Genomic DNA, 5,810 nt, shown 5'->3' on the forward strand with positions numbered 1-5,810 from the left:
TTTCCACTCACTGACTGAGGTAAGCTGCATTTTTGCAAACCGTGCCAATATATATTGTGCTGGTCCCCCAGTATCTTCCCTCTCAAAGATCCCAAAGTATTCTTATAAGGTGGGGCCCAAGGCTGTAAGGTGCCAAATGGCATGAGAATGATGCAGACAAACTTCATCTTTGCTGAAGTCAATAGGGCTAGGGACAGACATTCAAAAAGCCTGAGCCTGAATTGATTCAATCTTTGCAAGTTAGTCTAACCTGGCTAGGCTAAATCAGTTTGTAACCAGACAGACATCCCAGAAATGTAAGCATGTGCCTGCAATGGCGCAGGCTGGAAGCCGGGGGGTGCTACAGCAGCCCTCCCTTCCCTTACTCAGCGCTGAGCTGAGGGGGGGGCATTGGCCAGGTCCCAGCAGGACACTCTGATTAGGGTGGGATTCCCCCCACCCCCGCAGAAGCCCAGCAGGGAATATTTATCACCCCTAACTCAGTGTTTATCAGCCCATTAAGAAAACAACAGAGGGACATTACCAGCTACCTGCTGATTCTGCCTTTGTCCGGTGTGCCACAGCTCAGAGGTAGCCAGCATGTGGTCTGCAGCTAATGCTGAGAGGTGTCTGTGAGGGACGAGGGAATGCCTGCTTAGCAGAGAGTGGGGAGGGGAGGAAGGGAGCAGAAACCAAGGAGATGCCTGCCAGTCTCTGCCAAAGCTGCAGCCAGGTAGCACAGGGGAGGGGCCAGCCCTGCTGTGGACCAGAGAGCCCTGCCCAGCCCAGTGAGCATGGTGGGATGCTGGGGGAGTCTGATTTAATTTAAACTAGCAAGGGGTCTGGGACAGACATTGCATAAACTGGTTTGAGCCAAATCAGTTAAATCCGATACTACATTCAACGAGGTTTATCTCAAACCGGTTTCAGCCATTTTCAGACTTGTTTATGTGCACTGAACATCTGTTCTCTTACAGGTTTAAACTAGTTTCTGATTACTTAAACTGCTTTATGTGTAATGTTTGTCCCTAGCCTAGGAGTTGGTGGTCTCCAGAATCTTGCAGAATCAGACCCTATAAAGGCATCTATGGAGTGGATCAGGGCAGCTGCTTTAACAGCAACAAGAGAAATCCTAGACAATAAGACTGGAAGGGACCTCAAGACAGCCCTTGAGGTTGAGAAGTGTGAATGAGAGCTGCAGAAGGACTTCAGGGCAGCAGAATGGAATGGCCCAATTTGGAATCTTGCCAGGCCCAAGGCTAGCATATATATGTGAAGTAAGCTATGGGAACTCTAGTTCAGTCAGTACTTTACTTTTACCTCATATGCCAAAGGAAGGACCTTCTGCCATATGCTGTCCTCAAGTACTGGACCTGAGGCATGGGTTCACAACCATCTCAGACCAGAAGCACTGACAAATTTGAAGAAACTTGTTGGCCCCAGAAAACTGAAACCTCTACACTTTGCCTAAGCCACCTAAAAGGTCACTTATGGCTGTGCAAATGGAAAGGCATCACTGAATGAATTCCATCACTTCCTGAAGCACCCTGTGATCTCCTTAGCAGTCTCCTATCAGAGTACTACATGAGCCTGTCCCAGTTTAATAAGCTTAATGATGCCAAGTGATTCTAGCTCCAATAATATTTTTGTGAGGTTTAAGATGGCTAGAAAATACCAGTGTTATCAGTGTGAAACTACTCAAACTATGTCTGTCTATAAGTCATTCAGTAAGTCTAGACAGTTCATCAAGGCTACTTCTTAATGGTGTTTTCAAAAGTAATACTAATAACAATGCAATGAATAAAACACTTCCAATCCGGTGTAATACTAACAATTAAAACAGACTGTCCATGTAAAAGCAAAAAGACAATAGTTTAAAAGGGGGGTGGGGTTGCACTGGGGGCCATGGGTGATTGAGAACCCAGTGCAATTCCCATTAAAGATGGCAGAAAGAATCCCATAGACTTTAAAAGCTAGATTGGCACCCCTTTTTACACATCTCCAGTGATGTGGAAGGATGGACTCTGCTGAAAGGCTCACAGGCAGCAATTTCTACATCCACAAAGACTACGACCACAGTTGTTCAAACAATCAACCATACGTGTTTCAAGGCTCCGTGCCTGACTGACAGCTGCCAGGAGAATAATCATGAAGCTTAAAGATAAAATTACTTGAGAAAACAGAAGCTAAAGAACTATTTCATTTCTGGTCTTGCTTTATTTAAAAGCCAGTGGTGATGACTATAGTACACTGTGTGTGCATCTACACAAGATGCTTTACTGCACAATAGTTCAGCTTACTGGGCAGTAAGCATACACATCTGCACATGTACATGCTTACTGTGCAGTAAACCATGCTACTCGTGAGTAAATTTGCTACCTGCAAATGCAAGTGGCAAAATTACTCACAAGTAGTTACTATGCAGTATAACATATGTAGATGCCAACCAGGAGCAAATTTGCTCTTGTTCAGCCCTGCCACTAGGCTCAGGGCTGGGAGTCTCTCCTGCCCTAGGGCTGGGCCAGCTCTATGGCAGCCCCAGCCCCAGGCCCTTAAAAGCCTGCAGGCAGTCTAAGCCCTGGGGCACATGTGCAGTGAGCCTGGGGCGACTGCTGGCCACTGCTCCCCCTGCACAGGCCAGCTGTGCCAGCCTGCCTGCACTGTGGTGCCACTCCCTGGCACCACAGTGCCATACAGCTGTCAGGGCCATGCTGTCCAGCCATGCAGGGTGCTGCAGGCTCCTGCCAGGCCTGCCAGCACCCAGGCCCAGCTGCAGCCAGCTTCTGACCACTGGGGCTAGCTCCAGCTGGCTGCAGCCAACCCACAGCAGCCTGCCCAGACCCCACAGGACATCACTTTGTTGTGCAGCTCCTAGTCCTGCACTGTGCCCCTGTGCTGGGTGCTGCAAGAAGCTGCCCAGGCCCAGCAGTACCAGGACAACAACATGGAGGCCCAGAGAGCTGGTGCTGCAGCCCTAATGGCATCATCACTGACTTTATATAATGCTTCTCAGGGCCCCAACTGGTCAACGGAGAATGATGACCTTATGGTACTGTGGGGTGAAACAGAGGTGCAGAGGTAGTTTGCATGGGGAGGGCACTCTAACACTCAAGTCTAGGAAGAACTGTCAGGCCAAATGCAGGAGCGTGGGCACGACTGGTTGGCACAGCAGTGTTGCATAAAGGTCAAGGCCTTTAGGGCACAGTGAGTCACCATCACTGACCACAACCATCGGCCAGGGAGTCTTGCAAATCTATGCCCTTGATGCAGTAACTGGATGCCATCCTTATGCCCTGGGACTCAGGCTGCAGCCATGCTGTGTCCTACAGTATGGGCCCCGTACTGTGTCTTGCAGTATTGGGCCCCTGCTTGGCCTGACATCTGTGGTGATATGTCACCAGGGAAGGGCCCCTCAGTCCACCAGCAGCCCAGCCTACCAAGCTCCCCACCCCCAGCCTCCTCCACCAGCTCAAGGAGCCCAGTACAGCGCCTGCCCTGTCAGCTCTGCAACCTCAGCCCCAGCCACGAGGCATGGCCAGCCATGTCACCACTGGCCACCAACAGCACCAACTCTTTCCTAGGGGGCTTCTGCCCAGGCAGCCACACACTGCAGCCCTCCAACCAATGACTCTACCAGGAGCCACACTTTACCACCAACTGAGACTTACCCAATCTACCAGGCATGCCAGCCCCACCCACATGGTAAGCCCTTCACTGAGAGGAGGGCCCTCGAGGGCAGGAGTCTGTGGATAGCTGCCCAGGCAGACTACAGCAGAGAATGAAGGAGGAGGTGGTCTATCAGTGCCACTTGCACCTGGTGCCCTGGCCCCCACTAGTAGGTGTGCTGCTTGCCTGGGGCCTCAGCAGGGGGGCCACCACTGTTGCTGCCACCACAGTTGGTGCTCCCACTGCCAGGCATCCTCTGCCCACTCTGCCTCCTCCACTCTGGCCTCATGAAAGAGCGCCCACTGAGCCTCACAGTTGTTATGCAGCATGCAGGCTCTGACAATGATCCTGGGGATGTTGGCTTCAGCCAACTCAGCACAGGCAGTGAGGGTGTGCCAGCATCCCTGGAGGTGGCCAAAGGTGCACTCTATGAGGGAGTGGGTCTGGCCCAGGCACCTGCTGAAGTGGGCCTGGCAGCAGTTGAGGTGGCTTGTGTAGGTCCACGAGCCAGGGAAGGAGTGGGTAGGTGGGGTCCCTGATGAGGAAGGGCAGGACCACCACCTGGCATGAAGCACCCACTCTGCACCATGGCTGGCAGGCTGGAGTTCTGGAAGGCAAGGGGAGCACAATGGAGTGGAAGCCCCACTGGTTGTAGGAGGGACATGTAACCTCTCATGCGTGTCATTCAATGACCAGTGGAACACTGGCCCAGAGAGTGAATATTCATTCTCCAGTGCATAGTCAGCTTGCCAGCTAGGGTGTCTGTGCGAACGCTGTAAGTTCTTGTTTGCCATGTCTTTAATATTGCATAAAAAAATAGAGAGGTTGATCTTCCTTACCCTCGTATAACCTCTGCAAAGATGCTGAAGGTCCCGTGTTTCGGGGCTCTGCCTCCCCTACACCCCACCTGGCATCTCTCAGATGACAACACTGGAAAATAATGTTTAATCAGAATTTGCAATAGTCTCTTCCCAGTACTGTCATGAAGGTCTATGCAATCCTCTGCGCCAGTACATTTCCCCCCAACTCAAGAGCTAACAAGTCCTTCTCACACCGCTATTCATACACTAAGGCTAGGGAAATTCAGCTTTCTTTCCTCAGTATTCAGCCCCAGTACTCACAACTACACTATTGCCTGTAGGTCATCCTGGCCTGTCTCCAGTAGTCATCGTTGCTGAAGCCCAGTTCCGACTCTCCAGCAATTGATCCGGCTCCTCCAATGAGAGCCACTTGCTGCTGTGGGTTCCACTGTTTGCCCCTGCCAGGCCCAGCCTTCCAACATGTGGCTACTGTGGAGCTGCCACCTCCACTTCCACCCCGTGTCCAGGCAGGTTTTGAACTCCGCTGCTGCGTTCTGCCCCTCCCACTGGGCCTGGCTCATCCTGGGGTCAGTGTCCCTGGACATGCCTGGTGTACTTCTGGGTCACCATTGGGGAGCCTCAGCCCAACTGCTGCCACAGTCAATCGAGCTCTACCACAGCAGGGTAGCCACAGGGTGGGCAGGTGATGGGGGTGTGGGTCCTGACCAGGGCCCAAATACACTGAAGGTGGCCAATGCAGCAGAGGCTGGTGGGCGTGTCCACCTTGAGCAGGGTGATGGCCAGCTGGGTGCCCACAGGGAGGGGCTGCTGCATGGTGGTGCCCTACCACTCCAGGTACAGGCAGAGCTACTCCAGGAGGTCCAGGAAGGTGGCTTGGGTCATGCAGAACACCTCTAGCCACTGCTCTTTGGTCCAGGTGGCCTGGATGATGTGCAGTCACCAGTCCTGGTTGGCTTGGCAGGCCCAGAGGTGGTGGGGCTGGAGACCCAGGAAGGTGTGAATGGTCCCAGCAGTCGTGTCCAGGAGTATATCAGTGGTGCCCCTGCCGGAGGCCAGCCATTGGGCCAGTCCTGGCACAGCAGCAGTGGCCATACCAGAATGTGGTGAGAGAGCCTCTACGTGCTGCCCCTGCACTGTGCCTGCTGCTCCTGGCCAGAGAAGTGGACTTTTAAAGATGGCCTCTAGCTGCAGGTGCCTGTGGCTGGAACCTCCAGCTCCCCCTCCTGGCAGCGGAGCCCCAGAAGCAAATCTGCTCCCACTTCCCTGAACATATAGACACCTGCCCAGGAGCATTTACTCAGGAGTAGTTTACTCATGCTCCCGGATCAAATGCATGTGCAGACA

At 52.8% G+C, this 5,810-nt stretch overlaps 1 long non-coding RNA gene across 1 annotated transcript in view; it reads left to right on the forward strand.

Annotated features, from left to right (window-relative positions):
• Positions 1–1,456, forward strand: part of LOC109290111 — a 7,046-nt gene extending 5,590 nt beyond the window's left edge. The window contains exon 2 of the long non-coding RNA XR_002095526.1: positions 1,017–1,456. This is a non-coding gene — a long non-coding RNA (uncharacterized LOC109290111). The remainder of the gene's footprint in view (positions 1–1,016) is intronic.
• The last annotated feature ends 4,354 nt before the right edge of the window (positions 1,457–5,810 follow it).

This window comes from Gavialis gangeticus, unplaced genomic scaffold (assembly GCF_001723915.1).
Source record: "Gavialis gangeticus isolate Ggan-Ray unplaced genomic scaffold, GavGan_comp1, whole genome shotgun sequence".
Taxonomy (NCBI): Eukaryota; Metazoa; Chordata; order Crocodylia; family Gavialidae; genus Gavialis; species Gavialis gangeticus.